The following is a 27,822-nucleotide window of genomic DNA, read 5'->3' on the forward strand; positions in this document are numbered from 1 at the left end:
CAATGATCATGAGAACGGTGAGGAATCAGCCCAGAACTACACGGGAGGATCTTGTCAATGATCTCAAGGCAGCTGGGTCCATAGTCGCCAAGAAAACAATTGGTAACACACTACGCCGTGAAGGACTGAAATCCTGCAGCGCCCGCAAGGTCCCCCTGCTCAAGAAAGCACATATACAGGTCGTCGGAAGTTTGCCAATGAACATCTGAATGATTCAGAGGAGAACTGGATGAAAGTGTTGTGGTCAGATGAGACCAAAATGGAGCTCTTTGGCATCAACTCAACTCGCCGTGATTGTAGGAGGAGGAATGCTGCCTATGACCCCCAGAACACCATCCCCACCGTCAAACATGGAGGTGGAAACATTATGCTTTGGGGGTGTTTTTCTGCTAAGGGGACAGGACAACTTCACCGCATCAAAGGGACGATGGACGGGGCCATGTACCGTCAAATCTTGGGTGAGAACCTCCTTCCCTCAGCCAGGGCATTGAAAATGAGTCGTGGATGGGTATTCCAGCATGACAATGACCCAAAACACACGGCCAAGGCAACAAAGGAGTGGCTCAAGAAGAAGCACATTAAGGTCCTGGAGTGGCCTAGCCAGTCTCCAGACCTTAATCCCATAGAAAATCTGTGGAGGGAGCTGAAGGTTTCGAGTTGCCAAACGTCAGCCTCGAAACATTAATGTCTTGGAGAAGATCTGCAAAGAGGAGTGGGATAAAATCCCTCCTGAGATGTGTGCAAACCTGGTGGCCAACTACAAGAAACGTCTGACCTCTGTGATTGCCAACAAGGGTTTTGCCACCAAGTACTAAGTCATGTTTTGCAGAGGGGTCAAATACTTATTTCCCTCATTAAAATGCAAATCAATTTATAACATTTTTGACATGCGTTTTTCTGGATTTTTGTTGTTGTTATTCTGTCTCTCACTGATCAAATAAACCTACCATTAAAATTATAGACTGATTATGTCTTTGTCAGTGGGCAAACGTATAAAATCAGCAGGGCATCAAATGCTTTTTTCCACCACTGTACATGGGGGAGAACAGAGTTATGTCTCCAGTATTGCAGGGTGATATTGAGAGTGTAGACAGCAGTAAGGCTCAGGTCTGCTAAGAGGAGTGGGCCTCTCAGGTAGGTACTATTTAGGAGACTGTTTACCTCCTCCCCTCCACCAGTCCCCAAACCTCATACAGTGGCTTGCGAAAGTATTCACCCCCCTGGCATTTGGGGGTTTGTATCATTTGATTTACACAGCATGCCTACCACTTTGAAGGTGCAAAATATTTTTGGTGAAACAAACAATAAATAAGACACAAAAAAAAGAACTTCAGCATGCATAACTATTCACCCCCCCAAAAGTCAATACTTTGTAGAGCCACCTTTTGCAGCAATTACAGCTGCAAGTCTCTTGGGGTATGTCTCTATAAGCTTGGCACATCTAGCCACTGGGATTTTTGCCCATTCTTCAAGGCAAAACTGCTCCAGCTCCTTCAAGTTGGATGGGTTCCGCTAGTGTACAGCAATCTTTAAGTCATGCCACAGATTCTCAATTGGATTGAGGTCTGGGCTTTGACTAGGCCATTCCAAGACATTTAAATGTTTCCCCTTAAACCACTCGAGTGTTGCTTTACCAGTATGCTTAGGGTCATTGTCCTGCTGGAAGGTGAACCTCCATCCCAGTCTCAAATCTCTGGAAGACTGAAACAGGTTTCCCTAAAGAATTTCCCTGTATTTAGCGCCATCCATCATTACTACTTTCCCAGTCCCTTCCAATGAAAAACATCCCCACAGCATGATTCTGCCACCACCATGCTTCACTGTGGGGATGGTGTTCACGGGGTGATGAGAGGTGTTGGGTTTGCGCCAGAGTACCTTCTTCCATATGTTTGGGGAGTCTCCCACATGCCTTTTGGCGAACACCAAATGTGTTTGCTTATTTTTTTCTTTAAGCAATGGCTTTTGTCTGGCCACTCTTCCGTAAAGCCCAGCTCTGTGGAGTGTACGGCTTAAAGTGGTCCTATGGACAGATACTCCAATCTCCGCTGTGGAGCTTTGCAGCTCATTCAGGGTTATCTTTGGCTTCTTTGTTGCCTCTGATTAATGCCCTCCTTGCCTGGTCCGTGAGTGTTGGTGGGCAGCCCTCTCTTGGCAGGTTTGTTGTGGTGCCATATTCTTTCCATTTTGTAATAATGGATTTAATGGCGCTCCGTGGGATGTTCAACGTTTCGGATATTTTTTTTATAACCCAACCCTGATCTGTACTTCTCCACAACTTTGTTCCTGACCTGTTTGGAGAGCTTATTGGTCTTCATGGTGCTTGCTTGGGGGTGCCCCTTGCTTAGTGGTGTTGCAGACTCTGGGGCCTTTCAGAACAGGTGTATATACAGTTGAAGTCGGAAGTTTACATACACTTAGGTTGGAGTCATTAAAGCTGGTTTTTCAACCACTCCACAAATTTCTAGTTAACAAACTATAGTTTTGGCAAATCAGTTAGGACATCTACATTGTGTATGACACAAGTAATTCTTTCAACAATTGTTTACAGACAGATTATTTCACTTATAATTCACCGTATCACAATTCCAGTGGGTCAGAAGTTTACATACACTAAGTTGAATGTGCCTTTAAACAGTTTGGAAATTTTCAGAAAATTATGTAATGACTTTAGAAGCTTCTGATAGGCTAAATTACATCATTTGAGTCAATTGGAGATGTACATGTGGATGTATTTCAAGGCCTACCTTCAAACTCAGTGCCTCTTTGCTTGACATCATGGGAAAATCAAAAGAAATCAGCCAAGACCTCAGGGGAAAAAATGGTAGACCTCCACAAGTCTGGTTCATCCTTGGGAGCAATTTCCAAACGCCTGAAGGTACCACGTTCATCTGTACAAACAATAGTACGCAAGTATAAACACCATGGGACCACGCAGCCGTCATACCGCTCAGGAAGGAGACGCATTCTGTCTCCTAGAGATTAACGTACTTTGGTGCGAAAAGTGCAAATCAATCCCAGAACAACAGCAAAGGACCTTGTGAAGATGCTGGAGGAAACAGGTACAAAAGTATCTATATCCACAGTAAAATGAGTCCGATATCGACATAACCTGAAATGCCTCTCAGCAAGGAAGAAGCCACGGCTCCAAACCGCCATAAAAAAGCCAGACTATGGTTTGCAACTGCACATGGGACAAAGATCATACTTTTTGGAGAAATGTCCTCTGGTCTGATGAAACAAAAATAGAACTTTTTGGCCATAATGACCATCGTTATGTTTTGAGGAAAAAGGGGGCGCTTGCAAGCCGAAAAACAACATCCCAACCGTGAAGCGCGGGGGTGGCAGCATCATGCTGTGGGGGTGCTTTGCTGCAGGAGGGACTGGTGCACTTCACAAAATTGATGGCATCATGAGGAAGGAAAATTATGTGGATAATTATTAGTTAGTTAAACAATTTAAAGGCAACGCTACCAAAAAACGAATTGAGTGTATGTAAACTTCTGACCCACTGGGAATGTGATGAAAGAAGTAAAAGCTAAAATAAATCATTCTCTCTACTATTATTCTGACATTTCACATTCTTAAATTAAAGTGGTGATCCTAACTGACCTAAGACAGGGATTTTTTACTGGTATTAAATGTCAGGAATTGTGAATAACTGAGTTTACATTTATTTGGCTAAGGTGTATGTGAACTTCCGACTTCAACTGTATACTGAGATCATGTGACACTTAGATTGCACACAGGTGGACTTTATTTAATTAATTATGTGACTTCTGAAGGTAATTGGTTGCACCAGATCTTATTTAGGGGCTTCATAGCAAAGGGGTTGAATACATTTACATTTTTACATTTTAGTCATTTAGCAGACGCTCTTATCCAGAGCGACTTACAGTCGTACCCACAACCCTGGCGTTGCAAGCGCCATGCTCTACCAACTGAGCTACAGGGGACTATATGCACGCACCAGTTTTCCGTTATTTATTCTTTCGAACTTGTTTTCATTTCACTTCACCAATTTTGACTATTTTGTGTATGTCCATTACATGAAATCCAAATAAAAATCCATTTAAATTACAGGTTGTAATGCAACAAAATAGGAAAAACACCAAGGGGGGTGAATACTTTTGCAAGGCACTGTACATACACCCCAACCTGATTCCAGTGGGTTTTTTCTCAGCTGACCCTGTGGTGCTCAGTCATACTGACATGTTTAATAAATACTGTCTGTGGTCCTCTGATACCATCTCATCTTCTGGGGGATTGGGGTTCCTCTGGTAGGACCCCCTGATGTTGGGGCTGGGGAGAGACCCCCTAGCAGAGTTTGACACTGCATCAACCAGTCTGAGTCTCTATCCGCTAAAGCACACACATCCCTCTCCTCTCTTTTAATTCAGCAAATCCAGCCTCACATATATTAACATCATAGTGTTGATTTCTCTACTTTTTAGGACTATTGTTGTTCATCTATCCAGTTAGATTTAGTGAATGTCTCTAGCTAGCTAGTGTCTGCTTTGTGTTTGAATGCTGATGTTGTTTCTGTGCCGTCTCAGACTGTTCTAAGTGCAGAGGGGCTGTCCCTTGCCTACCGCCACATAGTGAGCTCCCTGCTGTGGTACTGCTCTCAGCACTCCTCTGAAGAGCTGCTGCATGAAGTCATCATCTGTGTGGGCTACTTCACTGTCAACCACCCTGACAACCAGGTAAAGGTCTAACACACACATACTCAAATATGTAATAAAGTCTATGTTTTTGTTTCATGCCTGTTGTAATTTGAGACATTCATCAGGTCCGAAATTGACACCCTTGATAAAGATGAGCAATAATGACTATAAAATAAATATAATTCAAATACTGAGCTATATTGTATGCTCAAAAAAGTGTGGAAATTATTTTATACTAATACAATTGCTCAGAGAAAGATTTCATTTAACAAGTTTCTTTTTTTTTCTTCTTTTTTTTGTATGTGGCAAAATTGACACCCCTAAAGATTATTATATATAAAGTAGTCAAAAGTTTAGTATTTGGTCCCATATTCCTAGCATGCAATGACAACATCAAGCTTATGACTACAAACTTGTTGGATGCATTTGCAGTTCGTTTTGGTTGTGTTTCAGATTATTTTGTACCCAATAGAAATGAGTGGTAAATAATGTAGTGTGTCATTTTGGAGTCACTTCTATTGTAAATAAGAATATAATATGTTTCTAAACACGTATACATTAATGTGGATGCTACCATGATTAGGGATAATCCTGAATGAATCGTGAATAATGATGAGTTAGAGAGTTACAGAGGGTCAAAGATCATACCCCCAAGACATGCTAACCTCCCCTGTTATTGGTAATAGTGAGAGGTTAGCATGTCTTGGGGGTATGTCCAAAATGACACAATACATTATTTACCATTCATTTCTATTGGACACAAAATAATCTGAAACGCAGCCGAAACGAACTGCAAATGCGTCCAACAAATGTGTAGTCACAAGCTTGATGTAGTCATTGTGTGCTAGAAATATGGGACCAAATACTATACTTTTTACTACTTTATTTATAAGTATCTGTAGGCGTGTCAAAAATGCTGACCACTACCTTTTTAAGGAAAAAAACATGTTAAACAAAATCTCTTTCTCTGAGCAATTGCATTAGTATAATATAATTTCCCCATTTTTTTGAGCGTACAATATGGCTCAGTATTTTAATTATTTTATACTGTCATTATTGTTCATCTTTATCAAGGGTGTCAATCATTTCGGTCCCCACTGTATCTGTTCTGTTTCAGAAATATGAGATGAATGGTATCTGGTTTGGCATTGTGGCCCTGTTGCAACAGTCTGTCCATATAATGATACATATAATGATACCTTTATAAGCTTCTGATAACGTATCATTAGATGAAGAGAGGGTGTAGTTTTTTGTGGTTCATACAAAAGCAACAAGAGCCTCCTCTTTAAAGATTCATATGTTGCCACCTCTGTGCTGTTGGGCTATGTGTTGTCTATTGTCCCTCAGTCAGAGAAGCGGGGTCCATTGTTCTGTCACAGAGCTGCCAGTTCTCTCTTGCGTAGTGTGCTTTGCTGTGTGGGCCCAGGCCTGGTGTTAAGGCTACTGGGCCTGTGTGGCTGTGAGCAGGATGTGATGGAGCAGACTTGGCTGCTGTGTAATTGGCTGTCATGCATGGTCTGTCTACTGGGCCCCTGAGCAGCCTACAAGTGCTACAGTTGGCCAGGCTTTAGTTAAGTGAAGCCTGACCCTCAGTGCCAGCCATCGAGCTTTACCTCAAACCTCTGCTACAATGTATTTTAATGTCCTCACAGACGCGGTCAACCACGCAACAATTTATAGGCGGATTACAGATTCTAATTTCCAGGATATTTTAGTCCTAATTAAAGAATCTGCCTCCGTTTATTGGCAGTTCAGCTCTCCTCCGCTGCTCCTATCCAATTTAATTATTTTTGATGTACGTAATTGGCATTTGTTGGCCTGATTTGCATATTATATTGGATCATTGAATGAAGACTGATGATTGATTTAGGGGGGTGACAGATCATTGGGCTTTGTACTTGCACTGCAAAGTTAACCTAACAGTATGCCTGGGAGTAGCAGACCTTTGCATATTCATTTATGACCAGCACACTTTGCTAATTTGAAATGCCCTAATGCAAAGTCTTCAACCTGTGACTTCCAATCAGGCACAAGCTGCTGACCATTGAGGAAATATCATATGTTGCCTTTGTCTATCTGCACCAAAGTCATCCCAAAGAGTGAACTCAGCGTTTAGGACTTGTTCATAATATTCCTTTTATTGTTAATTTGATAGGTGTGAGAACCCTTTGAGAAAATGTGAGGAAACGTAAAGAGTGATCCTTAGCGACCTCCATGGACTGATCCTGGCCAGTGGCACGGTTCCTGGAATGTGTCCATGTGATGTGGGCTCTGAACAGAGCAGAGCAGGATGGATGGAGTAGAGGGGAATATTTGGAGTAGCTTTAGCTTTTCTCAGACTAATGTAAGCATTGGCAGAGCACAAAAGTAGGCCGGGCCGTGCAGTCACATTGCTGATTCACTGTCGGCAGGCAGGCATACCAACCTTTTGTTTATATGTGTGCACTAGAAATAATGCTGCTCATAAAACTTTGAACTTTGAAGAAGGACTTTGTAGATAAGTATTCTCCCTGCTCTGAGGGTATGAATAACTCAGCCTGTCACATAGAAAGCCATTGGGAGAGTGACATATGTAGCCTTGTGTGTGTTTAAGGGCCATGTTTTCATTGTCTTTTGGGAGAACCCATAGAGACAGTCACACTAAAAAGGGGCTAAATGAAACTTGTTTTGTAACTGCCGTGTTCCTTGTCTCTTGAGGGGACATGTACCAGTAAGCTCCCTCGTCTTTTTCTTCGTAACCTCCAGTGATTCATTTGTGAGTCATTCATGGTGATGATCTCTAGGTTCTTTGAAATGTAGGAACAGTAAATGCTAGCGCTGTTGATACGTTAACCCAGACCCCTGGCTTTGCTTGCTTTCCTTAAGAAGCACCAGCACTTCAGCTATGTGACTTAAGAAAACTTTCTCTCATTCATGGGAAATGGCCACGCACACTCATACAAAGGTATGTAAATGTATCCCATTTCATGACCAGTTCCAGACTATGGAAAGTTTTCAGTAGGTTAATACAATTTCCCAAATTGACTTAAATTGACATTAATTCATCCCGACACTTGCAATGCATTTACTACTCAGATGCAATATTTCAGTTCATTATAAAGGCTACAGTAAAATAGAAAACTAGCTGCTTGTGGACTGCAGTAGGCCCCTTCCCAGACTGACATCCCACACATCAGTGTTATCTGCAGCTAGACGAGCCCCTGTCCTTCCCATTCTGTACGAGGGCATTTCCTCTGCCCTGCAGACCCCAGCTCACAGGTCTGGGCCTGTAATCCCTGATCAACTCTCCATTACTGCCAACACAATCCTAACCCTTCAAGCCTTCATGGGGAGCCAGCCCAGCGCTGGGGAATGCACCCTGTGTCTCCTACTATACACCAGAGTAAAGACACACACACACACACACACTCAGACTGGTGACTGGCAGGTGAGGGCTGATTTGTTAGCTCTGTAGATGATTTACGCACTCCATATTGGGTGAGCCCAGGTCCAACTAACTTCAGTGTAGTTACGGGGGACATTTTCCTCATAAACCTTCCATATCTTTTTAAAGAGGTTGTATTTACAGAATTACTCATTTTGATTGTGGCTCTGGCAGTTTCAGAACGGCATCATCTGATGTAAGATCTAGTGTAAATTGACAATGTCAGTAGGCAGATAAATCTAGAATAATTACAACTTATTTGGCAAACACCATGTTTTTATGTGGTTTAGAGGAGATGGATAACCTTGGCCTGTCTCTTAAAAGCCATGGTGGGATCTTCTCTTCTTGTCCAGGGGATGTCTAAGTCAATGTCCATGTCGACATATGATTGTCAGTAGACAATTTACGTAGCATTCTGTACACGTCTCAATCAGGTGGTAGGTAGTTGTTAAGAGGTCCATTCAGCAGTATTTTTTTCAGGAAGGGAAGCTATCTTGGTATCCTCTGATGTCATCTGTCCCGTGTAGCTCAGTTGGTAGAGCATGGCGTTTGCAACGCCAGGGTTGTGGGTTCGATTCCCACGGGGGGCCACTATGAAAATGTATGCACTCACTAACTGTAAGTCGCTCTGGATAAGAGCATCTGCTAAATTACTAAAATGTAAATCTGCCCCTCTCTCTTATGAGGAGGGCCGTTCCTTCACTAGGGTATATCCAGTGTGTAGAAGGAGGCTTGGCAGAGCTTCAGGTTTGTGGCCCTGTTTGAAGGCTGACATGGTTCCTCTAGCTGAGGGGTCTGGGTCTGTCTAGACGGCATGCAGAACATAGACTCCTCCACTGTCCACTCATCCACGATAGCCTCCCACAGTATGTGTGGAGGAATCTCAAATTCAAAATATGTTTAATGTGCTGGAATTACAGTACAGGTCACTCTGACTCTTAGAAGTAGTCAAATCTAGCTTGCTAACTAACCTTGGTTATTGCATGAGAGTCTTATTTTTGTAACACTTTATTTGGATAGTCCATACCGCCTGGTTTCCGCTTCAACTTGGGCTTTCCCAAGGTTTTGTTTGCGTTTCAGAACATTAACTTTACACGCTCTCTGTTGTCAGTGGACAGCAAAGTGGTTATGTAACGGAGAGTCATAAAAAAGCAGGCCTGTTTGAAAAGGCAGGTCTCTGTAGTTAAGACAGACCAGAACCACCAGGCACTTGAGCTTTACGGGTCTGTGTTAAACTGCGGCCTGATTCATGGCTTCAGACGCTTGCTGGACCTTTTATGATGTCAGGGTTTGAATAGATACTTCCAGTGGACAGGAACACCGTGTGGGGCACTGTTGTTGCTCTTCACCTGAGGTGATGCCTACAGATTCCTGGAAAGTTGGCTGTAGACTTGGTTTCTGTAGGACTAGGTAACCTCTGGTCTCTGGCTGCCAGCTGGCCTTGTTTTACAGTGCCTTCAAAAAGTATTCACACCCCTTGACTTTTTCCACATTTTGTTGTTACAGCCTGAATTTAAAATTGGTTAAATTGAGATTTTGTGTCACTGGGCTACACACAATACCCCATAATGTCAAAGTGGAATTATGTTTTTAGACATTTTTACAAATGTATTAATAATTAAATAAGTATTCATCCCCTTTGTTATGGCAAGCCTAAATAATTTCAGGAGTAAAAAATGTCTTAACAAGTCACATAATAACGTGAATGGACTCAATAATAGTGTTTAACATGATTTTTGAATGACTACTTCATCTCTGTACCTCACACATACAATTATACAGTGCCTTCGGAAAGTATTCAGACCACTTGACTTTTTCCACATTTTGTTACGTTACAGCCTTGTTCTAAAATTGATTAAATAAAAACAAATCCTCATCAATCTACACACAATACTCCATAATGACAAAGTGAAAACTGGTTTTTAGAAATGTTATAAAAAACAAAAATACCTTATTTACGTAAGTATTCAGACCCTTTGCTATGAGACTCGAAATTGAGCTCAGGTGCATCCTGTTTCAATTGACCATCTTTGATGTTTCTACAACTTGATTGGAGTCCACCTGTGGTAAATTCAATTGATTGGACATGATTTGGAAAGGCACACACCTGTCTATATAAGGTCCCACAGTTGACAGTGCATGTCAGAGCAAAAACTAAGCCATGAGGTCGAAGGAGTTGTCCGTAGAGCTCCGAGACAGGATTGTGTCGAGGCACAGATCTAAGGAAGGGAACCAAAAACTGTCTGCAGCATTGAAGGTCCCCAAGAACACAGTGGCCTCCATCATTCTTAAATGGAAGATGTTTGGAACCACCGAGACTCTTCCTAGAGTTGGCTGCCCGGCCAAACTGAGCAATCGGGGGAGAAGGGCCTTGGTCAGGGAGGTGACCAAGAACCCGATGGTCACTCTGACAGAGCTCTAGAGTTCCGCTGTGGAGATGGGAGGACCTTCCAGAAGGACAACCATCTCTGCAGCACTCCACCAATCAGGCCTTTATGGTAAATTGGCCAGACGGAAGCCACTCCTCAGCAAAAGGCACATGACAGCCCGCTTAGAGTTTGCCAAAAGCCACCTAAAGACTCTCAGACAATGAGAAACAAGATTCTCTGGTCTGATGAAACCAAGATTGAACTCTTTGGCCTGAATGCCAAGCATCACATCTGCAGTAAACCTGGCACCATCCCTATGGTGAAGCATGGTGGTGGCAGCATCATGCTGTGGGGATGGTTTTCAGCAGCAGGGAGTGGGAGACTAGTCAGGATCGAGGCAAAGATGAACGGAGCAAAGTACAGAGATCCTTGATGAAAACCTGCTCCAGAGTGCTTAGGACCTCAGACTGGGGCCAAGGTTCACCTTCCAACAGGACAACGACCCTAAGCACACAGCCAAAACAAAGCAGGAGTGGCTTCTGAAGTCTCTGAATGTCCTTGAGTGGCCCAGCCAGAGCCTGGACTTGAACCCGATCGAACATCTCTGGAGTGACCTGAAAATAGCTGTGCAGCAACGCTCCCCATCCAACCTGACAGAGCTTGAGAGGATCTGCAGAGAAGAATGGGAGAAACTCCCCAAATACAGATGTGCCAAGCTTGTAGCGTCATACCCAAGAAGACTCGATGCTGTAATCGCTGCCAAGGGTGCTTCAACAAATTACTGAGTAAAGTGTCTGAATACTTATGTAAATGTGTTATTTCCGTTTTTTTATTTTATTTTATAAATTAGCAAACATTTCAAAAAACCTGTTTTTGCTTAGTCATTATGGGGTATTGTGTGTAGATTGATGAGGGGAAAAAACAATCAATTTTAGAATAAGGCTGTAACATAACAAAATGTGGAAAAAGTCAAGGGGTCTGAATACTTTCTGAAGGCACTGTATGTAAGGTCCCTCAGTCCAGCAGTAAATTTCAAACACAAATTCAACCACAAAGACCAATGAGGTTTTCCAATGCCTCACAAAGAAGGGCACCTTTTGGCAGATGGGTAAAACAATACAATTGAATATCCCTTTGAGCATGGTGATGGTATTAATTACACTTTGGATGGTGTATCAAGACATTCCAGTCACTACAAAGATACAGGCGTCCTTCGTAACTCAGTTGCCAGAGAGGAAAGAAACCGCTCAGAGATTTCACCATGAGGCCAATGGTGACTTTAAAACAGTTACAGAGATTAATGGTTGTGATAGGGGAGGACTGTGGATGGATCAACAACATTGTAGTTACACCACTAAGCTAAATGACAGAAGGAACCCTGTACAGAATATAAATATTCCAAAACATCCTGTTTGCAATAAGGCACTGAAGTCAAACTGCAAAAATGTGGCAAATAAATTAACTTTATGTCCTGAATACAAAGCATTATGCTTGGGGTAAACACAACACATCACTGAGTACCAATCTTCATATTTTCAAGCATGGTAGTGGCCGCATCATGTTATGGGTATGCTTGTCATCGGTAAGGCCTATGGAGTTTTTTAGGATAAAAATGTACGGAATAGAGCTAAGCACAGGCAGAATCCTAGAGGAAATCCTGGTTCAGTCTGCTTTCCAACAGACACTGGCAGACAAATTCACCTTTCAGCAGGACCATAACCTTAAACACAAGGCCAAACATACATTGGAGTTGCTTACCAAGACGACATTGAATGTTCATGAGTGGCCTAGTTACAGTTTTGACTTAAATCAGCTTGAAGATCTATGGCAAGACTTAAAAATGGCTGGCTAGCCATGATCAACAACCAATTTGACAGAGCTTGAATCATTTTTTTAAGAATAATGTGCAAATATTGTACAATCCAGGTGTGCAAAGCGCTTAGAGACTTACCCAGAAAGAGTCACAGCTGTAATCGCTGCCAAAGGTGATTCTAACATGTTTTGACTCAGGGGTGTGAATACTTATGTAAATGAGATATTTCTGTATTTCATTTCCTATAAATGTGCAAACATTTTCTAAAAAAAAATGTTTTCACTTTGTCATTATGGGATAGTGTGTGTATATAGGTGAAAGAATAATAATATATAATCCATTTTGATTTCAGGCTGTAACACAACAATATGTGGAATAAGTCAAGGGGTATGAATACTTTCTGAAGGCACTGTATGTCTCCCTGCAGAGGGCACTTGAGGCTGGACAATTTGTTTAGTCAGCTGAGGATGGAACACTGTATAGTGGAGGATTATGAGATTGCTGTATGATTTGTGGGTTGAGTCCTTAGAGCATCGGCCCCAACACCCAACACAGACACTGGCTTCTGAAGCTCTGAAACCTATGAAAGTTCAGGATTTTGATGTCCAACAGCAGGTCCTGCAACAACAAATTGTTAGTCTGCAGTGATTCTGAAGTGGGTTTTTCAATATTCTGATGAAAGATTCCTTTACCTGGTATCTCATAATCAAATGTATGACCTTCTTCCCTGGCCGTTCCTCCTCCGGCAGTGTTGCAACGGTAAAGATTGATTCGGTGATCTTGCGAACTTAGCACAAGTCTTGCAATTATCTCCTAAAATTAAAATAAGCAGCTCCATTTTGAAAACAACCAGATCTTCCCCTTTTTTCCTTCTGTTCAGTGGACAAGCTACAGTGGAGTTAACGTTAGATACTTGCATTCCTTTGGCAAGAACATTACTTGACAAAGTGAAAATACAGGGTATTTCAGTATCCTCCTAGTGAACCTGCATGTTTGTGAGTTCATCTTTGTTAACCTCATTGAGAATTTGCTTTAGTTGCGTGCCAGGGGAGATTTAACTCCCCTAAAAAGCCTCTTCAGTGGTTTGTTTTAACTGGTCAGTAAAGAATCTGTACAGACATTAATAGGAAGAGGCATCGCCTGTGGCCCTTTGAACGCTGCTGCAGAACACAGCTTTGAGGAGCTTCACCTTGAAATTATAAAAGCAGTGAATTATCGCTTTGTTTATCCTACCCTTAAACCTTAAAGTGCATTATCAAAGCGAGAATGCATTGGAAGAGTATTGTTAAGTGTATTCTCAAAATCTTGTAAATCCTCTGAATTTATGTCACTGTGGCCAGGGGACCTCACCCTGCCCTTCTGGTTCCTATTTCAGCTGAGCCCCAGCCCGGGTCTCTGTACCTGTAAAGCAGTGGGGTGTTTTTCCAGCCAGGATTTACAGTGGTGACCCCCCCAGTTTTCAGAGAAGTGCTGATGGCCTTCCCAGGCTCTGGGGAGATGCCCTGAGCATTAGGCCAGGACCCCTTCCTTTGGACCAGTCCCCCCCCCCCCCCTCTAATCAAACTAGGCTGGGCGTGATTTGGTTTTAATATTGGTGGGCCGGATGTAATTGTGTGATTGATGGCCGCTGGTAAAGGGGAGCAGGATGTCAGCCGGGTGAGAACTCCATTAATGGTATTGCTCATTTCTTAGTGGCGGTGGCAAGGCTACAGTGGAGGTCTGTTCACCCTTCCCCCCCCCCCCACCCCTGCGCAGTGCATGCCCTCTCAACCTCAGCTGCACAGTGCACATACACAGGGATATGGTCTGGTGTTGGCTTCAATATCTCAATGACACTCACACAGTTGGAGACTACTGTTACCGGGTAAAACATAAAAGCCTATATGTTTTGATAATAAAGTCAATATATTTCTCATCAAGAAGATATTTCACATTACTATTTCTTGTTGCCCCTATTTCACAACAGCTTGTAAATTACCTGCAGTACAAAGGAAGAGCAAAACATCCCATCATCGTGTTTTATAGCCTGTAATTGTGTGGTGGGAGGCTGTGCCCTCCAGTTCTCCTCCTAATGGGTGTTTGTGTGTTGTTTTAGTGGCAGATTTATGGGTGGGAGGGGTGCAGGGCGGTGATTTACGGGTGGCACTGGTTGACTGGCTGGCTAGCTGACTGGCCCTGCTCTGTGTGTTACAGGTGATAGTGCAGTCTGGCCGCCAGCCCAGCGTGCTGCAGAAACTGTGTCAGCTGCCCTTCCAGTACTTCAGCCACCCGCGCCTCATCAAAGTGCTCTTCCCCTCCCTCATCTCAGCCTGCTACAACAACCCCCAGAACAAGGTTATCCTGCAGCAGGAGATGAGCTGTGTGCTACTGGCAACCTTCATACAGGTAACACACACACTGATGTTTTGGCGATGCTTTCATTTTCTGAAGAACTAGCACATTTAATGTATACAGAGCAAATAAATAATAGACCCACAGGTTTTAGTCAGTATTTTTGGTTTAAAGGCCCAGTGCAGTAAAAAAAATTTTTTTTCCTGTATTATATACAGTGCATTCGGAAAGTATTCAGACCCCTTGACTTTTTCCACATTTTGTTACGTTACAGCCTTATTCTAAAATCGATTAAATAAAAACGTTTCCTCATCAATCTACACACAATACCCCATAATGAGAAAGTGAAAACAGCTTCTTTTTTTTGTATTATTTGCTAATGTATTAAAAATGAAAAACAGAAATACCTTATTTACATAAATATTCAGACCCTTTGCTATGAGACTCGAAATTGAGCTCAGGTGCATTCTGTTTCCATTGATCCTTGAGATGTTTCTACAACTTGATTGGAGTCCACCTATGGTACATTCAATTGATTGGACATGATTTGGAAAGGCACACACCTGTGCCCTCAACTAATATTGGCACCCTTGGTAAATATGAGCAAAACGGGCTGTGAATTTTTTTCTTTATTGTTTATCCTCTTGGTCTTTCATTCAAAATATTTTAATTAAAGTAAAATAATTGAAAGAAAAAATAAATTCTTATCGTAAAACAAATATTTGTCTCAAATATACAGTACCAGTCAAAGGTTTGGACACACCTACTCATTCAAGGGTTTTTCTTTATTTTTACAATTTTTTACATTGTAGAATATTATTGAAGACATCAAAACTATGAAATAACACATTTGGAATCATGTAGTAACCAAAAAAGTGTTAAACAAATATTTTACATTTGTGATTCTTCAAATGGCCACCCTTTGCTTTCATGACAGCTATGCACACTCTTGGCATTCTCTCAACCAGCTTCACCTGGAATGCTTTTCCAACAGTCTTGAAGGAGTTCCCACATATGCTGAGCACTTGTTGGCTGCTTTTCCTTCACATCCCAAACCATCTCAAATGGGTTGAGGTCGGGGGATTGTGGAGGCCAGGTCATCTGATGCAGCACTCCATCACCCTCCTTCTTGGTAAAATAGCCCTTACACAGCCTGGAGGTGTGTTGGGTCATTGTCCTGTTGAAAAACAAATGATAGTCCAAACCAGATGGGATGGCGTATCGCTGCAGAATACTGTGGTAGCCATGCTGGTTAAGTGTGCCTTGAATTCTAAATAAATCACTGACAGTGTCACCAGCAAAGCACCCCCACACCATAAAACCTCCTCCTCCATCCTTTACGGTGGGAAATACACATGCGAGATCATCCGTTCACCCACACCGCGTCTCACAAAGCCACAGCAGTTGGAACCAAAAATCTCCAATTTGGACTCCAAACCAAAGGACAATTTCCACCGGCCTAATGTCCATTGCTCATGTTTCTTGGCCCAAGCAGGTCTCTTCTTCTTATTTAGTAGTGGTTTCTTTGCAGTGATTCGACCATGAAGGCCTGATTCACACAGTCTCCTCTGAACAGTTGATGTTGAGATGTGTCTGTTACATGAACTCTGTGAAGGATTTATTTGGTCTGCAATTTCTGAGGCTGGTAAATCTAATGAATGTATCCTCTGCAGCAGAGGTAACTCTGGGTCTTTCATTCCTGTGGCGGTCCTCATGAGAGCAAGTTTCATCATAGCGCTTGATGGTTTTTGCGACTGCACTTGAAGAAACTTTCAAAGTTCTTGAAATGTTCCGTATTGACTGACCTTCATGTCTTAAAGTAATGATGGACTGTTGTTTCTCTTTGCTTATTTGAGCTGTTCTGGCCATAATATGGACTTGGTCTTTTACCAAATAGGGCTATCTTCTGTATACCCCCCTACCTTGTCACAACACAACTGATTGGCTCAAACGCATTAAGAAGGAAATAAATTCCACAAATTAACTTTTAACAAGGCACACCTGTTAATTGAAATGCATTCCAGGTGACTACCTCATGAAGCTGGTTGAGAGAATGGCAAGAGTGTGCAAAGCTTTCATCAAGGCAAAGGGTGGGTATTTGAAGAATTTCAAATATAAAATATACTTTGATTTTTTTAAACACTTTTTTTGGTTACTACATGATTCCATATGTGTTATTTAATAGTTTTGATGTCTTCAATATTATTCTACAATGTAAAAAACACTAAAAATAAAGAAAAGAATGAGTAGGTGTGTCCAAACGTTTGACTGATACTGTATGTGTGCCACAATTATTGGCACCCCTTCGTTCAATACTTTGTGCAACATCACTTTGCCAAGATAACAGCTCTGAGTCTTCTCCTATAATGTGTTTATTTTATTTTATTTATTTCACCTTTATTTAACCAGGTAAACCAGTTGAGAACAAGTTCTCATTTACAACTGCGACCTGGCCAAGATAAAGCAAAGCAGTGCGATAAAAACAACAACACAGAGTTACATATGGGGTAAAACAAAACAAAGTCAAAAATACAACAGAAATACATATAATATACAGTGTGCAAATTTAGCAAGTTATGGAGGTAAGGCAATAAAATAGGCTATAGTGCAAAATAATTACAATTTAGTATTAACACTGGAATGATGTGCAAGAGATGATGTGCAAATAGAGATACTGGGGTACAAATGAGCAAAATAAATAACAATATAGGGATGAGGTAGTTGGGCGGGCTAATTTCAGATGGGCTGTGTACAGGTGCAGTGATCGGTAAGGTGCTCTGACAACTGATGCTTAAAGTTAGTGAGGGAGATAAGTGTCTCCAGCTTCAGAGATTTTTGCAATTTGTTCCAGTCATTGGCAGCAGAGAACTGGAAGGAATTGCGGCCAAAGGAGGTGTTGGCTTTGGGAATGACCAGTGAGATATACCCGCTGGAGCGCAGACTACGGGTGGGTGTTGCTATGGTGACCAATGAGCTAAGATAAGGCGGGGATTTGCCTAGCAGTGATTTATAGATGGCCTGGAGCCAGTGGGTTTGGCGACGAATATGTAGTGAGGACCAGCCAACAAGAGCGTACAGGTCACAGTGGTGGGTATTATATGGGGCTTTGGAGACAAAACGGATGGCACTGTGATAGACAACATCCAATTTGCTGAGTAGAGTGTTGGAGGCTATTTTGTAAATGACATCGCCGAAGTCAAGGATCGGTAGGATAGTCAGTTTTACGAGGGCATGTTTGGCAGCATGAGTGAAGGAGGCTTTGTTGCGAAATAGGAAACCGATTCTAGATTTAACTTTGGATTGGAGATTCTTAATGTGAGTCTGGAAGGAGAGTTTACAGTCTAACCAGACACCTAGATATTTGTAGTTGTCCACATACTCTAGGTCAGACCCGTCTAGAGTAGTGATTCTAGTCGGGTGGGCGGGTGCAAGCAGCGTTCGGTTGAAGAGCATGCATTTAGTTTTACTAGTGTTTAAGAGCAGTTGGAGGCTACTGAAGGAGTGTTGTATGGAATTGAAGCTCGTTTGGAGGTTTGTTAACACAGTGTCCAATGAAGGGCCAGATGTATACAAAATGGTGTCGTCTGCGTAGAGGTGGATCAGAGAGTCACCAGCAGCAAGAGCGACGTCATTGATATACACAGAGAAAAGAGTTGGCCCAAGAATTGAACCCTGTGGCACCCCCATAGAGACTGCCATAGGTCCAGACAACAGGCCCTCCGATTTGACACATTGAACTCTATCTGAGAAGTAGTTGGTGAACCAGGCGAGGCAGTCATTTGAGAAACCAAGGCTATTTAGTCTGCCAATAAGAATGCGGTGGTTGACAGAGTCGAAAGCCTTGGCCAGGTCAATGAAAACGGCTGCACAGTACTGTCTATTATCGATCGCGGTTATAATATCGTTTAGGACCTTGAGCGTGGCTGAAGTGCACCCATGACCAGCTCGGAAACCGGATTGCATAGCGGAGAAGGTACGGTGGGATTCGAAATGGTCGGTGATCTGTTTGTTGACTTGGCTTTCAAAAACTTTTGGCAGGATGGATATGGGTCTGTAACAGTTTGGATCTAGAGTGTCACCCCCTTTGAAGAGGGGGATGACCGCGGCAGCTTTCCAATCTCTGGGGATCTCAGACGTTACGAAAGAGAGGTTGAACAGGCTAGTAATAGGGTTTGCGACAATTTCGGCGGCTAGTTTTAGAAAGAAAGGGTCCAGATTGTCTAGCCCAGATGATTTGTAGGGGTCCAGATTTTGCAGCTCTTTTAGAACATCAGCTGTCTGGATTTGTGTGAAGGAGAAGCGGGGGGGGCATGGGCAAGTTGCAGCGGAGGGTGCAGAGCTGGTGGCCGGGGTAGTGGTAGCCAGGTGGAAAGCATGGCCAGCCGTAGCAAAATGCTTGTTGAAATTCTCGATTATTGTAGATTTATCGGTGGTGATAGTGTTTCCTAGCCTCAGTGCAGTGGGCAGCTGGGAGGAAGTGCTCTTATTTTCCATGGACTTTACAGTGTCCCAAAACTTTTTGGAGTTAGTGCTACAGGATGCAAATTTCTGTTTGAAAAAGTTAGCCTTTGCTTTCCTAACTGCTTGTGTATATTGGTTCCTAAGTTGCATATCGCGGGGGCTATTTGATGCTAATGCAGTACGCCACAGGATGTTTTTGTGCTGGTCAAGGGCAGTCAAGTCTGAGGAGAACCAGGGGCTATATCTGTTCTTAGTTCTGTATTTTTTGAATGGGGCATGTCTATTTAAGATTGAGAGGAAATTACTTTTAAAGAACAACCAGGCATCCTCTACTGACGGAATGAGATCTATATCCATCCAGGATACCTGGGCCAGGTCAATTAGGAAGGCCTGCTCGCTGAAGTGTTTTTGGGAGCGTTTGACAGTGATGAGGGGTGGTCGTTTGACCGCGGACCCGTTACGGACGCAGGCAATAAGGCAGTGATCGCTGAGATCCTGGTTGAAGACAGCGGAGGTGTATTTAGAGGGTAAGTTAGTCAGGATGATATCTATGAGGGTACCCATGTTTACGGATTTAGGGTTGTACCTGGTAGGTTCGTTGATAATTTGTGTGAGATTGAGGGCATCTAGTTTAGATTGTAGGATGGCCGGGGTGTTAAGCATATCCCAATTTAGGTCACCAAGCAGTACGAACTCTGAGGATAGATGGGGGGCAATCAATTCACATATGGTGTCCAGGGCACAGCTGGGGGCTGAGGGGGGTCTGTAGCAAGCGGCAACAGTGAGAGATTTATTTCTGGAAAGGTGGATTTTTAGAAGTAGAAGCTCAAACTGTTTGGGCACAGACCTGGATAGTATGATGGAGCTCTGCAGGCTATCTCTACAGTAGATTGCAACTCCACCCCCTTTGGCAGTTCTATCTAGACGGAAAATGTTATAGTTGGGGATGGAAATTTCAGAATTTTTGGTGGCCTTCCTAAGCCAGGATTCAGACACTGCTAGAACATCAGGGTTGGCGGAGTGTGCTAACGCAGTGAATAACTCAAACTTAGGAAGGAGGCTTCTGATATTTATGTGCAGAAAACCAAGACTTTTACGGTTACAGAAGTCAACAAATGATAGCTCCTGGGGAGTAGGAGTGATACTGGGGGCTGCAGGGCCTGGGTTAGCCTCTACATCACCAGAGGAACAGAGGAGGACTAGAATAAGGATACGACTAAAGGCTTTAAGAACTGGTCTTCTAGTGCGTTGGGTACATAGAATAAAGGGGGCAGTTCTCCGGGCGTTGTAGAAAAGATTCAGGGCATTATGTACAGAAAAGGATATGGAAGGATATGAGTACAGTTCAGGTAACCCTAAGCGTTGGGTAACAATGAAAGAGATAGCGTCATTGGAGGCATCGATTGAGCCGGTCTCGGCGTGTATGGGGGGAGGAACAAAGGAACTATATGAGGCAGTTTGAGAGGGACTAGGGGTTCTACATTGAAATGGTATAATAAGAACTAACCCAAACAGCAATAGGCAAGGCATAATTGACATGGGAGAGAGGCATAAAGCAGTCACATGTGTTATTAGAGAGAGCTAAGACACAACTGGAAATAGCGATAACGTTTGGGCTAAGACTAAACGGAATAAACAGGACAGGGTACCGTGCAAAGGAACAGTCCAGCAGGCATCAGCTGTGCAGCTGAGTGATCATAAGGTCCAGTGAACAGCAATATGTGAGTCCGAGAGCAGTTCAAATTGGTGCTTCAGCACAGCTAGCAGGGAGCACAGTTGTAGTTTGCGTGTGCTAGCGGGCCGGGGCTGGCAGATGGATCTTCGTGGTCGTCGCAACGGGAAGCCTGTTGAAACCACATCAGACTATTTCGTCGGCAAACCAGTTGTGTTGGATCGGCGGGGCTCAGTGTCAACACTAGGAGGTCCCGTCCGGTTGACAGAGAGGTAGATAGCCGGGAGATGGGCCTGAGGCTAGCTCAAGGCTAACTGGTGCTTGCTATAGGGCAATGGTAATGGTAATCAGCCAACAACAGGTTGCAGCTAGCTAGCTGGTTGTGATGATCCGGCGCTAGGGTCCAGTGATTCCGGCAGAAAGTCCAATAAGCTCTGGGTCGATAGCACGCTGGGTCGATAGCACGCTGTGCAGACTGGCCGACGAATTGTCCAGGCTAGAGCTAGAGCTGGCTGGTGGATAGTGTAGGCCACGGACAATGGTGAAGACGCTAACGGTGACTAATAACAGGTAGCCACTATTTTCAGCTTACGGTTCTTGATGAAAGTTATAAAGAAATAATAGAATCCTTTCCACGTTGGGTGAGGCGGGTTGCAGGAAAGTATATTTAGTTAAAGAATGAAAGTAAAAAATTGAGAAATATAGACAAAAAAAACAAGAAACGGGATATTTACACAGGACAAAAAATAAAAGCGACCGCACTGCTACGCCATCTTGGAAGTTAAGTGTAATGTGTAATGAGGTTGGAGAACACATGGCAAGGGATCTGAGATCATTCCTCCATACAGAATCTCTCCAGATCCTTCAGATTCCGAGGTCCACGATTGTGGACTCTCCTCTTCAGCTCATCCCACAGGTTTTCTATGGGGTTTAGGTCAGGGGACTGGGATGGCCATTGCAAAACCTTGATTCTGTGGTCAGTGAACCATTTTTGTGTTGATTTTGAGGTGTGCTTTGGATCATTGTCCTGCTGGAAGATCCAACCATGGCCCAGTTTAAGCTTCCTAGCAGAGGCAGTCAGGTTTTGATTTAATATCTGCTGATACTTGATGGAGTCCATGATACCATGTATCCTAACAAGTTGTCCAGGGCCTTTGGAAGAAAAACAGCCCCACAACATCAAAGATCCACCACCATACTTCACAGTGGGGATGCCGTACTTTTCTGCATGGCTATCTTTCTGTCTACGCCAAACCCACCTCTGGTGTTTGTTTCCAAAAAGCTCTATTTTGGTCTCATCTGACCATAGAACCCGGTCCCATTGAAAGTTCCAGTAACGTTTGGCAAACTGTAGGCGCTTGAGTTTGTTGTTTGATGACAGCAAAGGCTTTTTTTAATGGCAACCCTCCCAAAAAACTTGTGGTTATGTAGGTGGAGTCTGATCGTAGTTTTTTTAGACTTTTTGATCCCAAAACCAAACTAATCTGCAAAATCCTTGGAGATTATTTTGGCCACTCAAACCATCCTCCTCACTGTGCGTGGGGTCAATATAGACACACGTCCTCTTCCAGGCCGATTGTTAACATCTCCAGTTACTTTAAACTTCTTAATTATTGCCCTGATAGTGGAAATGAGCTATTTTCTTATAGCCATTTCCGGATTTGTGCAGCTCAACAACCTTTTGTCGCACATCATTACTGTTTTCTCTGGTCTTTCCCATAGTGATGGATGACTATGGGAACTTGGCCTGTGTGTCACCTCATATTTATATCCCAGTGAAACAGGAAGTCATGGCTTTACCACTTAAGTGTTCCTAATCGCTCGGGTGAACTTAAAAATGAACTTCAGTTAAATTTAACTCATAAGATGTTTTGGAGAAAAATATTTATTAAATGTATTTCACATTTGTGTCGAGGCACAGATCTGGGGAAGGGTACCAAAACATTTCTGCAGCATTGAAGGTCCCCAAGAACACAGTGGCCTCCATCATTCTTAAATGGAAGAAGTTTGGAACCACCAAGACTCTTCCTAGAGCTGGCCGCCCGGCCAAACTGAGCAATCAGGGGAAAAGGGCCTTGGTCAGGGAGGTGAACAAGAACCCGATGGTAACTCTGACAGAGCTCCAGAGTTCCTCTGTGGAGATGGGAGGACCTTCCAGAAGGACAACCATCTCTGCAGCACTCCACCAATCAGGCCTTTATGGTAAATTGGCCAGACGGAAGCCACTCCTCAGCAAAAGGCACATGACAGCCCGCTTGGAGTTTGCCAAAAGGCACCTAAAGACTCTCAGACAATGAGAAACAAGATTCTCTGGTCTGATGAAACCAAGATTGAACTCTTTGGCCTGAATGCCAAGCGTCACGTCTGGAGGAAACCTGGCACCATCCCTACGGTGAAGCATGGTGGTGGCAGCATCATGTTGTGGGGGTGTTTTTCAGCAGCAGGGACTGGGAGATTAGTCAGGATCGAGGCAAAGATTAATGGAGCAAAGTACAGAGAGATCCTTGATGAAAACCTGCTCCAGCGCGCTCAGGACCTCAGACTGGGGCCAAGGTTCACCTTCCAACAGGACAGCGACCCTAAGTACACAGCCAAGACAATGCAGGAGTGGCTTCGGGAGAAGTCTCTGAATGTCCTTGTGTGGCCCAGCCAGAGGCCGGACTTGAACTCGATCTAACATCTCTGGAGAGACCTGAAAATAGCTGTGCAGCAACGCTCCCCATCCAACCTGACAGAGCTTGAGAGGATCTGCAGAGAAGAATGGGAGAAACTCCCCAAATACTGCTGTGCCAAGTTTGTAGCGTCATACCCAAGAAGACTCAAGGCTGTAATCGCTGCCAAAGGTGCTTCAACAAAGTACTGAGTAAAGGGTCTGAATACTTATGTCAATGTGATATTTCAGTTTTTCATTTTTTTATAAATTTGCAGAAATTACTAAAAACCTGTTTTTGCTTAGTCATTATGGGGTATAGTGTGTAGATTGATGAGGGGGAAAAAACAATTTAATCCATTTTAGAATAAGGCTGTAACGTAACAAAATGTGGAGAAGGTCAAGGGGTCTGAACTTTTTCTGAATGCACTGTATACACTGAGTATACAAAACATTAAGAACACCTGCTCTTTCCGTGACATAGACTGACCAAGTCAAAGCTATGATGCCTTGTTGATGTCAAGCATTGGAGTCAACAAGGGCCAGTATACCTGTGGAATGCTTTCGACACCTTGTAGTGTTCATGCCCCGACGAATTGAGGCTGTTCTGAGGGAAAGGGGGGAAGGGGTCAACTCAATACTAGGAAGGTGTTCTTAATGTTTGGTATACTCTGTGTTTAATACTGTGAAAATTATGATAATGCCCTTTTAGTGTAAGGGCTGCTTGAAAAGACCGCCTGAAATTTCAGCCTGTTTTGGTGGGATGGAATTTGGCCTGCCTGGTGACATCCCCAGGTGGTAAATTAGTTAATAGACCAATAACAAAGAGTTCCAAACACCTCTGCCAATAACTGCTAGTTTTCAGTTTTCCCCTCCCCATTCAGACCACTCCCAGACAGTCCTAGCAACATCCTTGTATGATAAATTGCTCTGAGCTAAGAAGCTATTTTAGTTACTTATTAACCATTTTAATTTAAAACAATCACAGTAAGGTACTTAATTGTTACCCAGAAATGATTTCATATTGAGATCAAAACGGCTGCATTGGACCTTTTAATGTGTCTGTCTCCTTCTGGTGAATATTTAGCAGCTACACAGATGCATGGCTTCCTCAGTGGATTTACCTGCCAGTGTTTTAGCCTCCAGTAAACAGGCTGTCTCCTTCATCTTCTCTGACAACATCGCCTCTCACCGCCCAGCTACCACCATTATTTACATTAAGATTAGCTCGCACTATAGAGGGACAGGCTATTGCCATTTCAGCCAAACAGTGGGAAGATCTATCTATAGATTCCTTTTTCCCTGTGTCATTATTTATTATAGAATTAACCTGAGATTAAGCAAAAACGTGTTTTGCTAGTGCTTTTGCAATTGTAATAGTATTAAAGGGATAGTTCACCCAAATTACAAAATTACATTTTGTTTTCTTAACCTGTAAGCAGTCTATGGACAAGGTATGTCCGCAATCCATGCTTTGGTTTAGTTTCCCTGGCATTGTTTCTAAATGCTAACGTTATAGCATTTGTGGCACACATCCCATTTAAGTCATGGGACCGATATTGGCATTTTTTGCGCATCATGTCCAAATCATTCAGAAGTACAGTACCTAAAATTGATTGTGAAGCTCACCAAAGTCACTTATGGATGATTTGAACATGATGAGCGAAAAATGCTACACTGAACAAAAATATAAACGCAACATGCAACAATTTAAAAGATTTTACTGAGTTACAGTTCATATAAGGAATCAGTCAGTTTAAATAAATTAATGCCCTAATCTATGGATTTCACATGACTGGGAATACAGATATGCATCTGTTGGTCACAGATACCTTGAAAAAAAGGTAGGGTTGTGGATCAGAAAACCAGTCAGTTTCTGGTGTGACCACCATTTGCCTCATGCAGCGCGACACATCTCCTTCGCATAGAGTTGATCAAGCTGTTCATAGTGGCCTGTGAAATGTTGTCCCACTCCTCTTCAATGGCTGTGCGGATTTGCTGAATATTGGCGGAAACTGGAACACGCTCTCATACTCGTTGATCCAGAGGATCCCAAACATGCTCAATGGGTGACATGTCTGGTGAGTATGCAGTCCATGGAAGAACTGGGAAATGTTCAGCTTCCAGGAATTGTGTACAAATCCTTGCGACATGGGGCTGTGCGTTATCATGCGAAAACATGAGGTGATGGCGGCGGATGAATGGCACGACAATGGGCCTCAGGATCTCGTCACGGTATCTCTGTGCATTCAAATTGCCATCGATAAAATGCAATTGTGTTCATTGTCCTTAGCTTATGCCTGCCCATACCATAACCCCACCACCACCATGGGGCACTCTGTTCACAACGTTGACATCAGCAAACTGCTTGCCCACACAACGCCATACATGCTGTCTGCCATCTGCCCGGTATAGTTGAAACTGGGATTCATCCGTGAAGAGCACACTCTCCAGCATGCCAGTGGACATTGAAGGTGAGCATTTGCTTACTGAAGTCGGTTACGACGCCAAACTGCAGTCAGGTCAAGACCCTGGTGAGGATGACGAGCACGCAGATGAGCTTCCCTGAGACAGTTTTTGACAGTTTGTGCAGAAATTATTCGGTTGTGCAAACCCACAGTTTCATCAGCTGTCTGGGTGGCTGGTCTCAGACAATCCCGCAGGTGAAGAAGCCGTATGTTGAAGTCCTTGGTTAGTGTGGTTACACGTCATCTGCGGTTCTAAGGCCAGTTGAACATGCTGCCAAATTCTCTAAAACAACGTGAGAAATTAACAACGTAGAGAAATTAACATTACATTCTCTGGCAACAGCTCTGGTGAACATTCCTGCAGTCAGCATGCCAATTGCACGCTCCATCAACTTGTGACATTTGTGGCATTGTGTTGTGTAACAAAACTGCACATTTTAGTGGCCTTTGTCCCCAGCACAAGGTGCACCTGTGTAATGATCATGCTGTTTAATCAGCTTCTTGATATGCCACACCTGTCAGGTGGTTGGATTATCTTGGCAGAGGAGAAATGCTCACTAACAGGGATGTAATTAAATTTTTGCATCTTTTTTTTAAAGTAAGCTTTTAATGGGTATGGAATATTTCTGGGATCTTTTATTTCAGCTCATGAAACATGGGACCAACACTTTCCATGTTGCGTTTATATTTTCGTTCAGTATAATATTGGTCCCATGACTTGAATGGGATTTGTGCCACAAAGGCTAAAACGTTAGCATTTGGAAACGGTGCCAGCCACTGCTAGGGAAACTAAACCAAAGCATGGATTGCTATCATACTATGTACATAGACTGCTTACAGGGTAAGGAAACCAATGTGTCATTTTATACTTTGAGTGAACTATCCCTTTAAAGCTTGTAAAGATGTCACAATATACTAATAATTTCAATCGGAACCATATCCTTAATGTGTGTGTTAACCAGAACAGGGAGACATGCAGGGACTGCAAACAGAGTTCTTTAGGATGTTCAAAACACACCGTTGTCAGGATCAAATCCGGCATCATGAAATCATTGCAAAATGTACGCAAAAGTTTATGTTCAAGTTATCTGTTAGTACCTTTTTAGTTTGGTTAGCTTCAAGCATGATGAGTTATGGTTTGCTTAGATATGGTGGATAAAATGTTCCACGCACAGTTCCATTTCTTCACAGCTGTTGAACAATGGTGTCTGGCCTCTCCCCTACTCCTGTCTTAATACTGTGGATCACTCTGACATATTCCTATTTTATTTCCTCCAGGACGGTGCCTCAAGTAAGAACCATCCAGACAACAGAATGCATCAAGGAGGTAGGTATTCTTCAATGCCATTTTTCACTTTTTATATTGAAAACTGAAAATAATTCGTATTCTGGACCATATTTTTCTTAACAAATGTTAATGATGGATTTGCATTAAAATGTATTAATTTATTTACCAATTATTAAGAAAGGTGACAGTACAGTATTTTCAATTGAAAAATATGAATATACAGTACCAGTCAAAAGTTTGGACACCTACTCATTCAAGGGTTTTTCTTTATTTTTACTTTTTTTATTTTTTTTATTTTTTTACTATTTCCTACATTGTAGAATAATAGTGAAGACATCTAACTATGAAATAACACATATGGAATCATGTAGTATCCAAAAAAGTGTTAAACAAATCCAAATATTTTATATTTGAGATTCTTCAACAGGACAATGACCCAAAACACACCTCCAGGCTGTGTAAGGGCTATTTGACCAAGAAGGAGAGTGATGGAGTGCTGCATCAGATGACCTGGCTTCCACAATCACCCAACCTCAACCCAATTGAGATGATTTGGGATGAGTTGGACCGCAGAGTGAAGGAAAAGCAGCCAACAAGTGCTCAGCATATGTGGGAACTCCTTCAAGACTGTTGGAAAAGCATTCCTCATGAAGCTGGTTGAGAGAATGCCAAGAGTGTGCAA

General features: G+C 42.9%; 1 pseudogene across 1 annotated transcript in view; it reads left to right on the forward strand.

Annotated features, from left to right (window-relative positions):
- LOC311137510 (S phase cyclin A-associated protein in the endoplasmic reticulum-like) overlaps positions 1–27,822 on the forward strand; it is a 120,114-nt pseudogene that overhangs the window by 91,111 nt on the left and 1,181 nt on the right. Inside the window, exons 28-30 of the transcript XR_014615453.1 lie at positions 4,554–4,703; positions 14,464–14,655; positions 27,131–27,179. The product of XR_014615453.1 is annotated as a S phase cyclin A-associated protein in the endoplasmic reticulum-like (transcript). The remainder of the gene's footprint in view (positions 1–4,553; positions 4,704–14,463; positions 14,656–27,130; positions 27,180–27,822) is intronic.

This window comes from Coregonus lavaretus (assembly GCF_964263955.1).
Source record: "Coregonus lavaretus genome assembly, chromosome: 11".
NCBI classification, from domain to species: Eukaryota; Metazoa; Chordata; class Actinopteri; order Salmoniformes; family Salmonidae; genus Coregonus; species Coregonus lavaretus.